We start from the raw sequence: 15,692 nt of genomic DNA, 5'->3' as shown, positions 1-15,692 counted from the left end.
ACAAGTCTCTGAATGTCCTTGAGTGGCCCAGACAAAGCCAGGACTTGAACCCTATCGAACATCTCTGGAGAGACCTGAAAATAGCTGCGTAGCGTCGCTCCCCATCCAACCTGACAGAGCTTGAGAGGATCTGCAGAAAACAATGGGAGAAATTCCCCAAATAAATCAAATCAAATTGTATTGGTCACATACACATGTTTAGCAGATGTTATTGATAGTGTAGCGAAATGCTTGTGTTTCTAGCTCCAACAGTGCAGTAATATATAACAAGTATTATTGAACAATTTCACAATAAGCTCTAATTTGGTCTCATCTGTCCACAGGACATTCTCCCAGAAGGATTTTGGCATGTTCAGATGTGTTTTGTAAAATTGCAGTCCGGCTTTCTTATGTCTGTCTCTCAGCAGTAGGGTCCTCCTGGGTCTCCTACCATATAACCCCCTTTCATTGAGTTGGCAACGGATGGTGCAAGTTGAAACTGTTGTACCTTGCTTCTGAAGGTCAGCTTGAATCTGTGTGGCAGTTGGCCCGAGGTGCTTTCTCCACCATTCAAACAATCCCTCACTGCAATCTTCCATCAAGTTTTCTCTTGGGGCCACGTCCAGTGAAGTTGGCTACAGTGGCATGGGCCTTAAACTTCTTGATACCATTACGTATGGTGGAAACAGGAACATCAAGGTCTCTGGAGATGGACTTGTAGCCTAGAGATTGTCCATGCTTGGCTACAATCTTGTGTCTGACCTCCTCAGATAATTCTCTGATTTTCTTTCTTTTGTCCATGCTCATTGCGGTACACACAGTGACACAAACCAGGAGAATGAGTCCTTTTCTCTATTCAAACTGGTTGAATGTGTGATGTTTTATACTGCAGGCACCTTCAAGTCACCACAGTTGAGTTCAATTCCAAAGTAAATGAGAATCACCTGCTTGAAATCTAATTATTTTGAACTACTTCTAGAAGGTGCCAATAATATTGTCCAGGCCATTTTAGGATTTCTTTGTGGAATTATCAACAGTTTTTTGTTTTGTTCAACTGCACACCAAAGACATACATATATGTCACGTCCTGACCTTAGTTCCTTTTTTATGTCTCTATTGGTTTGGTCAGGGCGTGAGTTGGGGTGGGCATTCTATGTTTTTCATTCTATGTTTTGTTCTGTGTGTTGTATTTCTATGTGTTTGGCCTGGTATGGTTCCCAATCAGAGGCAGCGGTCAATCATTGTCTCTGATTGAGAACCATACTTAGATAGCCTGTTCCCACCTGCTGTTTTCTGTTTTTGTATTCTGTACCAGACAGAACCGTTTCGGTTTCGTTCATTCTCTGTTGTTGCTTTTTCATTCAGTGTTCAATTCATAATTAAAGATGAACACGTACCACGCTGCACCTTGGACCTCACCTTCTTCAACCCACGACAGCCGTTACAGAACTACCCACCACCAAAGGACCAAGCAGCTTGTAATGGACTCCTGGACATGGGGGGAAATATTGGACGGCAAGGGACCCTGGGCACAGCCGGGAGAGTGTCGCCGTCCGAAAGAGGAGCTGGAGGCAGCTAGAGCGGAGCGGCGACACTACGAGGAATTGGCTCGAGGTAACGTGCATGAGAGGCAGCCCCATACATTTTATTCGGGGGGGGGCACACGGGGAGATTGGCGGAGTCAGGTAGGAGACCTGAGCCAACTCCCCGTGCTTACCGGGGCGAGAGAGTGACCGGGCAGGCACCGTGTTACTGGCTTGGAGAACACGCATAGCGCTACATCGCAGCTCCTCGAATCGGCCGGGCTAGAGTGGGCATCGAGCCTGGAGGGATGATACCGGCTCAGCGCATCTGGTCTCCAGTGCGTCTCCTCGGCCCGGGTTATACGGCACTAGCCCTACGCACGGTGTCCCCGATTCGCCAGCACAGCCCAGTGCGGCCTGTTCCAACTCTCTGCACTTGCCGGGCTACAGGGGGTATCCAGCCAGGACAGGTTGTGCATGCTCGTTGCTCGAGACCTCCAGTGCGCCTACACGGCCCAGTGCATCCGGTGCCTCGGCCAAGGAAGAGGCCACCTGTATGTCTCCCCAGCCTGGTGAGTCCTGTGCCTGCTCCCAGAACCAAGTCTCCCTCCACTTCGGATCTGACAGAGCCTCCCGCCTGTCCGGCGCCGCCAGGGCCTCCCGCCTGTCCGGCGCCGCCAGAGCCTCCCGCCTGTCCGGCGCCGCCAGAGCCTCCCGCCTGTCCGGCGCCGCCAGAGTCTCCCGCCTATTCGTGGCCCGCTGTAAGGGTCCCCAGTTCGGGGTCGGTGGCGAGGATCGCCACTCCAGAGGCGCCACCTAAGTGGGCCAAGACTAAGCTGGAGTGGGGTCTACATCCCGCACCAGAGCCGCCACCGCGGTGAAATGCCCACCCAAACCCTCCCCTATAGGTTCAGGTTTTGCGGCCGGAGTCCGCACCTTTGGGGGGTTACTGTCACGTCCTGACCTTAGTTCTTTTTTCATGTCTCTATTTTGGTTCAATTCATAATAAAAGATGAACACGTACCACGCTGCATCTTGGTCCTCACCTTCTTCAACCCACGACAGCCGTTACAATATATGTGGATACCAAAATATGTTTTAATTTCAACAGTTTTCTGGAAAAAATATGCTATATTTGAAGAAAGTGCAAGTGTGACAATATTTTTGTCCACGACCGACCATATGTAAATGTTATTATTTTAGTTTTATATTTTTAATAAATTTGCAAAAGAAAACGTTTGCTTTGTCATTATGGGGTATTGTGTGTAGATTGAGGGTAAAAAACGATTTCATCCATTTTAGAATAAAGTTGTAAAATAACAAAATGTGGAAATAATAAAGGGGTCCGAATAGTTTCTGAATGCACTGTAAAAGTCTATTAAGATTTAAACAGGGAAATTCGTAATTAGAAAATGAACTTCAAATACATCACGCGTTTTCTACACTTGTAAATGCAAAAAAAAGCTTAACGTGCTCACAACATGTGAAATTAAGAATACAGGCGCTTTATTCACCTGTTCATGCGAAAAGGGCATTAGAATGCTTGAATGTTCAGTATGGGGGATGATAAAGGCCTAAATTCAGCCTAGGCAACAGTTCCACCGTGTGACTGCCTACCATTGAACATCTGACTGACATGACGATACCAACGCCTTACTAACGTCTGTGTGACACCTGCTCATAAAGTGCATAGATTATATTTATGTTAATTAAATCTCAACCGTAAATGTTAGAAATGTACAGCTTTTCCCATGCAAGCCAACATTCCGATGTAACCACCTTGGGCTATAGTGTAGCCTATGGCTTGTGTATTTCCAGTTATCACTCATGGCCTAGAAAACAACATGATGTCCAATCTATAGGTAATCTGTTTTTCCTTCAACAACTCATGGGATTGTATGTAATCTTATCTTGCTGTATACAGATCTAAAGGTTCTTAGCCAATCACAGACTGTGTTGTTCCCAGTAGCCTACATCAGACAGCCAATAAGAGTTGTGTCCGTGGCTTTCAGTCGAATAGACGAGTTCATAGGCTTTCCCAGAGGGTCCATGCATTTCTGGATGCTTGAGATATCCCAATGCTAAAGTAATTTGATGAGCTAGTAGGATTTATTTCATGGATTCATTCAATTGTAAATTAAAATATACACACGTGGCGCTATAGGATATATTCATACTTTACATTGTAATAGACTACCCCTACATGCCATTGTACTATAGGATATATACATATTTTAAATTGTAATACACTACTCCTATATGCCATTGTGTGCTGGAGCTATGAGTTTATTTTTCAACTGCCACTAGGCCTACACATTCACACTCTAACTGAATTGAATGGGGGATGCTTAACTACTTTTCACTGAAGAAGGGAAACGAGGTCCAACATACAACTTTGATTGAAGACTTAAAATCATGACTGACAAGACTAATGAAATCCTAACGGTATCCTAATATAGTGTGGATACAGGAGTAGACTATTCTGCAATAATGTAACTAAACTGTATGTGCTAGTATTATTTATCTAATTGGTGAATGAAATTGTAAATGTGGATGGGTAAGCTACTTTATTCAATGATTACGATATTGTTCAAGGTAGACGCAAGAGTAGCCTTTAGTCTAAAATAATGTCATTGAATGTGCCATTGTATAATTTATTTCATTGATTCATTAAATTGTAATTTAGGATGGGTAGGCTACTTTACTCAGTGTATACTGAATGTCTATCTCTGGGAGTATGTTAATGAAGTCTAATGAGCTGTTGAACTATGGTAATGTCAAACAAATTTATTTTAGTCAGAAGAAGTGATGAGCCAGAGCAACCGATCAGCATCACTGCAGCTGTTCAACTCACCACCCCTACTACTCTCCCTCCACAAGCAACCACATCCTCTTCTCCTGTTCAACACATTTGTCTCCACACTGAAAATGACTGTACATACATATCCTAGCGCAACATAATCTATTCAAGGCCTCAGCTGGATGCCTAAAATGTGAGAAATGTAAACAGGATGCTACAGTAGTGTGTGTGTGTGTGCGCGTGCGCGGAGTTCCAAGAAAAGACGTGTGATGTGACCGTCTGTGTCATTGTTGAAATGCCATAAATGGAAGATGGCAACGGAGATAGTGCTGAGCGTGAGAGCATACAGTATGAAAATAAAAGACCCTTCGGGATCTAAAATGAGTGTGGGGTGCCCTCTTGTGTCTCCTTTTTGTCTTTTTGAGAATGCTACCGTCACACCTGGTAGAGGTTCTTGGAACTTCTATTTAAGTCTGAGCAGAGGTTGGTGTTATCTTGAATATCGGGCATATGTTTGAGTACAGAATGAAATGGTGTAAACTGAACAGGTTGAACTTGTTGAGTACACTCTTCGAAAAAGGGGTTCCAACAGAGCTTTTTGGCTGTCACCAAAGGAGAACCCTTTTTGGTTTCAGTAAGAACCCTTTTGGGTTCCATGAAGGGGTCAGGATGAACCAAGATGGGAGCTGTGGTGAAGTGGTGTTTGAGATCCAGGAATGCCCGGTCAGCAGCTGGGGACCACGTGAACGGAACCTTGGGAGAGGTAAGTGCAGACAGGGGGAAGCCAGGGTGCTGTTGCCCCATATAAAGCGACAATAAAAGTTGGAAAATCCCAGGAAACGCTGCAGCTGTAATCTGGACATAGGCTGGGGACAATCCACCACCGCTCTCACCTTCCCGGGATCCATCTGTATGCTCCCTGCAGCGATGACATAACCCAGAAAGGGGATGTTGGAGTGATGGAATTCGTACTTTTCTGCTTTTTTAAAATGTGGTTCTCCAGGAGACGTTGGAGAACTTGTCGGACATGGAGCACGTGTTCTTGGGTGGAGCGGGAGAAAACAAGGATGTCATCGAGGTAGATAAAGACGGACCGGTTCAACATGTCGCGGAGAACATCCTTAACCAGAGCCTGGTACACAGCAGGGGCGTTGGTGAGGCCAAAAGGCATGACCAGATACTCGTAGTGATCGCTGGCCGTGTTGAAGGCAGTTTTCCACTCGTCCCCTTCCCGTATCCGCACCAGGTGGTAGGCATTCCGTAGGTCCAGCTTGGAGAACATGGTGGCCCCCTGGGGCGGCTCGAAGGCTGAGGAGATGAGGGGTAGCGGTTCTTCACCGTGATGTCGTTGAGACGATGCATGGTTGCACGGGTTTTGTCCTCCTCCACAGGAGGAGGAACCCTGCACCAGGCGGGGGAGGTGGAAGGATGGATGAACCTAGCAGCTAGGTAGTCCTCAATCTAGGTCTCCATAGCCTTGGTCTCCGGACCCGAAAGAGAGTACACTCATCCCCTGGACGTAGTGGTGCCTGTGAGAAGATCAATCCCACAGGCATATGGTCGGTGCTGCGGCAGCGAAGTGACCCGGGCCTTACTGAACACATCCCGGGAGGTCCAGGTACTTTGTGGAAATGGTGGTGAGGTACGGGGCAGCTTCCGAGCTCTCAAGAAGACGCCCCGGGGCAGGCTGCGCTGATTTCAGGCAATGGGCGTAACAGAACGGGCTCTAGCCTATGATGGCACCGGCAGACCAGTCAATGAGGGGATTGTGTCGCTGGAGCCAGGAGAATCCCAATACCACGGGAACCTGAGGATACTTAATGAGCAGGAACGGGATTGTCTCGCTGTGGTTCCCTGACATACGTAGGTTGATGGGGGTGGTATTGTGGGTGACCCAGCCAATAAAGCGCCCATCCAGCGCTCTAACGTCCATGGGAATGGAGAGGGGCTGAGTGGGGATATCCAGCTCGGAAGCCAGGGTAGCGTCCATAAAGCTCTCATCAGCCCTAGAGTCGATGAGTATCCGGAGAGATTTTGACTGGTTCCCCCGCAGCAACATGGTATTGTCATGACGTTGGCCTGGGGGATAGGTTTATGACGGTCATAAATACCTCTTCCCCCCCTTTTTACTCTCTCTAACCTACTGAGGTTACGTTTAAAAAACCCTTGGTTAACATAGAGATTATTTTGTGGTGCCCGACTCTCTAGTTAGTTACATTTACATGATTTAGCTCAATCAGGTGATATTAATTACGGAGAAATTATTTTATAGAATAGCATGTTTTAGCAATTAATCCAGCATAGCCAAAGACATGACAGTATGAAAAGGAATACAAGTAAGGGGAGAGGAAAAGTTCTCCGTATGGCCCAAAAGAGTACTCGCTCCTACTGGTGAGCCTGGTCTTTTAGTGGACAGGTGGAGACGAAATGACAAGTAGTCTCGCAATACAGGCAACTCTTAGTGTGAGGCCTGTATAGCCGTTCAACTGGAGACAGCCTAGCTCTGCCTAGTTGCATGGGCTCGGGAAGAGGTGAATTGTCAGTCTTTGGAGGCTCTCGTGGGAACTCAGGTAGCCTCAGGTTCTCTCGGCAACAGAGCCATCGGGGACTTCCGGGATACCTCCGAGGCGAAGTGGAATTGACTCTCCTCTCCTTCCTTCATTCCCGTAGTCGTCCATCAATCAGACAGCGAAGCTACTCCTCATGCCTTCCAATGGTGGCTCCTTGGGAGGAGGTGGCGTTGCGGAGCTGGTCCGAGTCTGCTGGGTCAGTCATGGCCAGTTCGTACTATCACATTTAAGGTATGACCCAGATGCAGACAGTGTAGAAGAAACAAACGTGTATTCCTTAAACAGGGGCAGGCAAACAACAGGTCAAAGGCAGGCAGGGGTCAATAATCCAGAGAGGGTGCAAGGGGTGCAGAAGGGCAGGCAGTCTCAGGGTCATCGCAGGCAGTCTCAGGGTCAGGGCAGGCAGGGGTCAATAATTCAGTAAGGTGGGGTAAGGTACAGGACTTTAGGCAGTCTCAGGGTCAGGGCAGGCAGAAGGGTCAAAACCGAGAAGGACTAGAAAACAAGAACAAGAAACAGGAAGGAGCAGGTGAACAAATGCTGGTAGGTTTCACAAACAAAACTAACTGGCAACAGACAAACAGAGAACACAGGTATAAATGCACAGGGTTACTGGGGAAGATGGGCGACACCTGGAGGGGGGGTGGAGACAATCACAAAGACAGGTGAAACAGATCAGGATGTGACGGATACATTACAGAATTACACAGAGTATATGACTATCATCAATTGGCTAAAACAACATGGTAACATGTTTTCAAATTATGAACCGATTCACTGTCCTTTTAACCAAATCAAGCAAAAAATTCACACTCAACCTGAATTAACATTTCTTTGCACTTTGCTAGTTAAAACAAAAGACAAGAAAATAGAGCCAGATTCTGAAAGGTTTTTGGGTTTCCGGACTTCACTGCCGAGAGATTGCAAAGAATACTGTCCAAAAATGAAAGAAGAAGAAGAAGAAGGATGTTTTTGACAGTGCCTAATTCTTCAGAAGACTGGAAAGAGTATACTGTTTCTTTACATAACAAAATATTGTTAAATAAGATTAAATAATTAAAGCTTTTTTAGATTGAAATTGCTAGCGCTACTGTAACGTTACTTATTTACTTACATCAGCCTGCCTAGTCAACTAGCTAGCCAGACAGTTTTATTTAGCTAATGTTAGCTAGCTAACTGTTATTGTAGCTTTCTGTTTGTGTGTAGTTTGCACTTCAATGATATCCCTAGAGGAGATTTTATTTAATCTTTCCAACCAGGCGAAGTACTATGAAGGCAGCACTGATCTCGACAAGAGGTGCAACATTTGTAGGGGGCAGAAATGCACTATTCAGGGTAACGCTAAGCAGTTAACTTCTATTACATAACTGCAAGGATTTAGCTATGAACAACCATTTTACATCTAGCTAGGTCATCTACAAGTTGCTAGCTATACATTTAGTTATAGGCCATGCTGACTGAGATGCATGTTGGCCATTTCGGAGTGAATGATTGCCAAAATCAACCTACACTTCTATTGGTGTGGGATTGTCAAGGATGTGGACAGCTGAGCAAGTGAAATAACCTTTTGTTTATCAATCACATTCTATTATATCTGAAATTATAATGATTTTAATGAACGTCATATCAGAGAGAACACAACATTTTTAAATTTGTCACCTTGTGCTTAAAAGTCAGTACCTGTCCAGCCTGACAGAAGTTTAAGAGGGTGAAGACTGAAGCAGGAGTTTTGCCCTGATAAGTTGTTTTGTAATGGTTGCTTTATTTGACCACAGCAGAGTTCAATATTATAGAATGTGTGTCATTATCCTTACAAATATGAAAATCAGCATACTGACTGACACAGATACGGGTAAGAATGAAGTAATCTTCTCTATAACACTTTAAATGTTAGGGGTGGACCTCATCGGACCCTTCATGAAATCCAGGAATGGCAACAGCTGGTGTCTGACAAGGACCGATTACTTTATGAAGTGAGTGGAGGCAATACTCATTAAGGTCAGAAAAGGAAGAGAACATGCTTTAACTCTAAATTCCCTTTTGTAACCCATTTAAAAGGTGTGCTTGGAACCAACTATTGATTTTCCTTTTGCATGATGCCCATCAAGGACAAGACTGGCGAGGCCACCTTCAAGGCGATGGACATCTTCAACACCAACGATTCTCCTGAGGTCATCTTGAGTGACTGAGGTCATGAACTCTGGAACCAGGTACGGATATTATAGGTTATATTCTGTCACCAATAGTTAAAATGTGTATTACATTAATGCATTTTCCATGGTACCTAATCAGACATTTCAACATCTTCCATTGTCAATAGATTGCCCTTTCCTACCCCCTCCTCCAGGTTTGGATGAACGGACCAACCAGACCCTCAAGACTGCCATGGGAAAGTCCCTTGACGGTTACCAGGAATGGTGGGAGGACAACCTGAAGGTAATTCTCTTTGCACACAACAGCAGCATCCAGGCCTCCCAGAGTACTCACCCTATCGACTGCTGTATGGACGGGAACTGCAGCTGTTTACTGAGGTTGTCACGACTTCCACCGAGGTCGGTCCCTCTCCTTGTTCGGGCAGAGTTCGGCAGTCGACGTCTCCGGTCTTCTAGCCATCGCCGAGCCACCTTTCATTTTACATTTGTTTTGTCTTGTTTTCCCGCACACCTGGTTTGCATTCCCTAAATACTCGTCTGGCATATGTTTCCCCCCATGTCTGTGTGTGGAATTGTTATATGTAAATGTATGTGTATGTCACGCCTTGGCCATAGAGAGGCTTTTAATTCTCTATTTTGGTTAGGCCAGGGTGTGACTAATGTGGGCATTCTATGTTATTTTTTCTATGTTTTTGTATGTCGTTGTTTTTGGCCGGGTATGGTTCTCAATCAGGGACAGCTGTCTGTCGTTGTCTCTGATTGAGAACCATACTTAGGTAGCTCTTGCCCACATGGGTTTTGTGGGTAGTTGTTTTCTGTTTTGTGTATTGCAACTTGCAGAACTGTTCAGTTGTTGTTTTTGTTCAAGTGTTCGTATTTATTAAACACATTATGAATACTTACCACGCTGCACTTTGGTCCTCTTTTCCTTCTCCCGACGACACTCGTTAAGTGTACTCCATGCAGGTTTGCGCCGGGTTATTGTAAATATATATGGGAACACATATTGCGTGGGGAAAAGTCAAAGGATTCTAGTCAGGCTATTGTTTGTCAAATCCAGATTAAATATAGGCCTTCATGTGTATCAAATCTGTAGGTGAAAGTGGGCTAAATCAATGACAGATATAGCTGACATGTTCAGGCTTGATCTGTGATCAAAACAGGCTGGGGTGTTTTCGGTTCCGTTTAGGCTAAGGTTAAGCGTAAGAACTCAACTGCACTGAAATTAATAGCCTGATTCAATGCAATTCTGAATAAATGTATCTGTTAAGCTGTTTGGTCTATGGATAGACCCACACCGCTTCTATCTTGTTGGTCTTTTGCTGTAGACATAGCCTATTACTAATATTCTAAATAGCAGAGCATTTAATAAAACATCCATATTTTCCTGTGATAGTGACACTTGCTTTTAATTTAAAAGTGAATGTTTTCATAAACCTATAGGCCTACCAATAACCCATGTTGAGGCTGAGCAAGACCTTCAATAGGCTAGAAGATTATGTAGAAATAATCGTGGAGTTAATAATTTCTATAGCCTAGATCGCTTTATATAATCTGGACTGTAGTTTTTTTCTAAGGCTAAGCAAAAAAAGGGGTAGTATATGCTTTTTGCCCGTCTCTATAGCAAGGCTTAGGCCTTTTTCCTCACATACCCCCTCAATTCAAGCCCTGCTTTTAACCATAAAACATCTCCACAATGTATAGCTTAAGGATTGCATGGTGAGTGATTGTGTCTGTTACACCGGTAAATTTGTGGTAAACTTGAAACTCTTGGGGGAAAAAACGTAGTCAAATCATGACATCAGTGATTTTCAGGTCAGAAAGTCAGTGAAAGATGCCAAAGTTTCTGAATTGGAATGCCGAGTAGGATGATAGTTCACAACTATTTTTCCCAGTCTGAGCTTTTTTTTTCCCGAGTTCCCAGTTATCTTGAACGTACTGAAGTCGGAAGGCAAAGATTGTCAATAAAAAAAATTGTGCAAAAGCATATACATGTAGACATTATGTAGACGTTTGTAAGGCCTTCATGGTGAGATACTTAATAATAAACTAAACAGACACTTAAACTTACATGTGACACGTAAGTGTCGCGTGTACACGATGTCAAAGCATGATGTACATGTAGATGTCATGTAAATCAAATCAAATTTTATTGGTCACATACACATGGTTAGCAGATGTTATTGCGAGTGTAGCGAAATGCTTGTGCTTCTAGTTCTGACAGTTCAGTAATATCTAACATGTAATCTAACAATTCCACAACAACTGCCTAATACACACAAATCTAAGTAAAGGAATGGAATAAGAATATATACATATAAATATATGGATGAGCAATGACAGAGCAAGATGGGCAAGATGGGCGATAATAGGCAAGATGCAATAGATGGTATAAAATACAATATATACATATGAGATTACAAATGCAAGACATGTAAACATTGTTAAAGTGGAGTCGTGCATGACCACGCAGTCATGGGTGAACAGGGAGTACAGGAGGGGGCTGATCACGCACCCTTGTGGAGCCCCAGTGTTGAGGATCAGCGAAGTGGGGATGTTGATTCCCACCTTCACCACCAGGGGCGGCCCATCTGGAAGTCCAGGACCCAATTGCACAGAGCAGGGTTGAGACCCAGGGCCTCAAGCTTAATAATGAGCTTGGACGGTACTATGGTGTTAAATGCTGAGCTATAGTCAATGAACAACATTCTTGCACAGGTATTCCTCTTGTCCAGATGGGATAGGTCAGTGTGCAGTGTGATGGCGATTGCATCGTCTGTGGACCTATTTGGACGGTAAGCAAATTGAAGTGGGTCTAGGGTGATAGGTAACGTGGAGGTGATATGATCCTTGACTAGCCTCTCAAAGCACTTCATGATGACAGAAGTTAGTGCATAGTCATAGTCATTTAGTTCAGTTACCTTTGTTTTCTTGGGTACAGGAACAATGGTGGCTATCTTAAAGCATGTGGGGACAGCAAACTGGGATAGGGAGAGATTGAATATGTCCGTAAACACACCAACCAGCTGGTCTGTGCATGCTTTGAGGACGCGGCTAGGGATGCCGTCTGGGCCGGCAGCCTTGTGAGGGTTAACACGTTTGAATGTCTTACTCACGTCGGCCACAGAGATGGAGAGCCCACAGTCCTTGGTAGCGGGCCTCGTTGGTGACACTGTATTATCCTCAAAGCAGGCAAAGAAGGTGTTTAATTTGTCTGGAAGCAAGAGGTCGGTGTCCGTAAAGTGGCTGGTTTTCCTTTTGTAGTCCATGATTGGCAGTAGACCCTGCCACATATGTCTCGTGTCTAAGCCGTTTAATTGCGACCACTTTGTCTCTATACTGACATTTCGCTTGTTTGATTCCCTTGAGGAGGGAATAACTACACTGTTTGTATTCGGCCATATTCCCAGTCAACTTTCCATGCAGTGGTTTGCGCTTTCAGTTTTGTGCGAATTCCGCTATCTATCTATGGTTTCTGGTTAGGGTAGGATTTAATAGTCACAGTAGGTACAACATCTCCTATGCACTTCCTTATAAACTCACTTACCGAATCAGCATATACGTCAATATTATTCTCTGGGGCTACCCGGAATATGTCCCAGTCCGCGTGATCAAAACAATCTTGAAGCGTGGATTCCGATTGGTCAGACCAGTGTTGAACAGTCCTTAGCAGGGGTACATCCTGTTTGAGTTTCTGCCTATAGGAAGGGAGGAGCAAAATGGAGTCGTGGTCAGATTTGCCAAAAGGAGGGCGAGAGAGGGCCTTATATGCATCGCAGAAGTTGGAGTATCGATTATCCAGTGTTTTTCCAGGGTGAGTGCTACAGTCAATGTGCTGATAGAATTTAGGTAGCCTGGTTCTCAAATTTGCTTTGTTAAAATCCCCAGCTACAATAAATGCAGCCTCAGGATATATGGTTTCCAGTTTGCATAAAATCCAGTGAAGTTCTTTGAGGGCCGTCGTGGTATCGGCTTGAGGGGGGATATACATGGCTGTGACAATAACCGAGGAGAATTCCCTTGGGAGATAATACAGTCGGCATTTGATTGTGAGGAATTCTAGGTCAGGTGAACAAAAGGACTTGACTTCCTGTATGTTTTTACAATTACACCATGAGTCTTTAATCATGAAACATACTCCCCAGGCCCTCTTCTTCCCAGAGAGATGTTTATTCCTGCCGGCGCGACGCACAAAGATTCCAATTGGCTGTACCGACTCCGACAGCATATCCAGAGAGAGACACATTTACGTGAAGCAGAATATGTCACAATCCCTGATGTCTCTCTGGAAAGCAACCCGTGCCCTTATTTTGTCTATCTTGTTATCTAGAGACTGGACATTAGCAAGTAAGTGGTGGGTGGTGTGCGTGCCTCATAAGTCTGACCAGAAGATCGCTCCATCTACCTGTAAACGTTTTTAAGGCATTCGTGGTGAGATCTTTCATTAAAAAACTACAAGCAAACTGACACTGTGTACGTGTCGGCAGTTTGACATCTTAGAAAAAAGTTGTCTCCATTGACAGTCCATGTTTATTCATGACGGTATCTAATGGCGTTAGGTGACTTGGTGATAGGTATCAGTAGCTTCAGTGGCTGAATTCTGGCCTGAATCACTGCCCATTGTTACGACTTCTATAAATGGTGCGGTGGAGGAGTCAAACGCAGAGAGCAGGTAATATCGTACGTGAATCTATTTATTCCAACGACAGCGGAGACATGGACATGCCAACACTAGGGCGCATGAAACAACCCGTCCAAAATACACAGGACTAAAACTGTCTGGAAAATAATGAGATAACACTAATACACCAAAATAACAGAGAACAAGCCCGCACAATACCCAGCGGGCCTAGTGCCCTTAAATAGCCTACAAACAACACTAACTCAAAACTGATGTACCCAATTAAACCCAATAAACAGAAACAACGGGAAAGGAAAGGGAATCGATGGCAGCTAATAGGCCGGCGACGACGACCGCCGAGCGCCGCCCGAACAGGAAGAGGCACCATCTTCGGCGGGATTCGTGACACCCATAGGTGTGTGTGCAGTGAGAGCACTTGTTGAGAGAGTGCTGCAGCAGAGGCAGCTGAGTCATGGAGACAGCAGCACACGAGCATGTCTTGACAACTTTTTACAAGTTGTAGGTAAGCTATTTAGATTGGTCATTATGTAGACACCCTTTTTCCACAAAACATATTAACACACTATAACTGATATAATGGTAACAAAACGACTTTAGGTGCAATAGGGCTCTTTAGATAAATTCGCTCAGAGGTGGTTTAAAGTAAACTGCATTCTAATGTTGACTTTTCTTATCGATAATATTAAGCGAAGGATTTTACTCATGCTCAGTTCTAGGGTCTGGAGCGCTGAGCGAGTGGAAGTTATGGAACTCCCTCACGTGCGTGTTTTATGAGAAAAAAGTCCACAATGAAAAGTACATTAAATGTGGAGAATGATAGGCTACATTGCATCTGTTGGCCATCAAGTAGGCTTTTAATTCCTATGCCATTACAGGCTACTGTAGCTACCATTTGATACATTAAATATAATGAAATGATGAAATCACTGGAGTCATTGCAAATCAATTTGTGCAACTTGTGTAGCCTACTTGGAGCTGGCAAATGGATTTAATAAATAGCCTATAACTCAGTTTGTTGTTGTAGCCTTGTGTTATTATGCAATTATTAATGGCCATTTTTAGTTAATTAAATTATCAATTGTGATCATGGTCACCGCTCTATCTCAAATGTATCATTCTCCACATTTAATGTCAGTTTCATTGTGGACTTCGGCATGTTGGCCTATCAGGGCCTATAAGGCTACCTGCATCTAGCTCAGCAAACCATGGCAAAGTTGAATTGCAATTATAAACTCAGATTTTTGTCAGTAGCCTATGCCTATTGAAATAACAAGTCAATCTCACAAATAGTCAATAACAAGTAGTCTTAAACATCTGGCACATAATAACAGCACAATTGCCAGAAAATAGCCCAACATTTGTTTTTTGAAGTTCGTCCAAGTGTTTCTTACACAGAGATTTTGGGATCCCCTGTCCAATTTTCATCAGTCGAACTCTCCTGTCAGATTCATCTATAGTTATGCATATGAGCAAACATGATTTATTTAAGTAATAAGGCATGAAGGGTGTGGTATATGGCCAATATACCATGGCTAAGGGATGTTCTTATGCACGACGCAACGCGGACTGCCTGGATACAGCCCTTAGCCGTGGTATATTGGCCATATACCACACCCCCTGAGGTTACAATTATAATCTGGGAGGTTTGAGCCCTGGATGCTGATTGGTTGAAAGCCATGGTATATCAGACATATACCACGGGAATGACAAAAACTAACTTTTTACAATTCTAATTACATTGGTAACCAGTTTATAAAAGCAGTAAGGCACCTCAGGTATTTGTGGTATATGGCCAATATACCACGGTTAAGGGCTATGAACAGCCCTTAGCTGTGGTATATTGGCCTTATACCACACCTCCTCTGGCCTTATTGCTTAATCATAGCAGGCAAAACAAGTTACATCGACTTCCATTGATGGGAAATTATCTGGAGAGTTTAATAAGGGCGATTTGTCTTTTCTCTTGTGACAAATTCTTAAACTCCCGAGAATTATTATTTTGTTGGAAAACATGTTAAAAATGAC

This window comes from Oncorhynchus clarkii, chromosome 20 (assembly GCF_045791955.1).
Source record: "Oncorhynchus clarkii lewisi isolate Uvic-CL-2024 chromosome 20, UVic_Ocla_1.0, whole genome shotgun sequence".
Classification (NCBI taxonomy): domain Eukaryota; kingdom Metazoa; phylum Chordata; class Actinopteri; order Salmoniformes; family Salmonidae; genus Oncorhynchus; species Oncorhynchus clarkii.
This window is presented reverse-complemented; position numbering follows the sequence as displayed.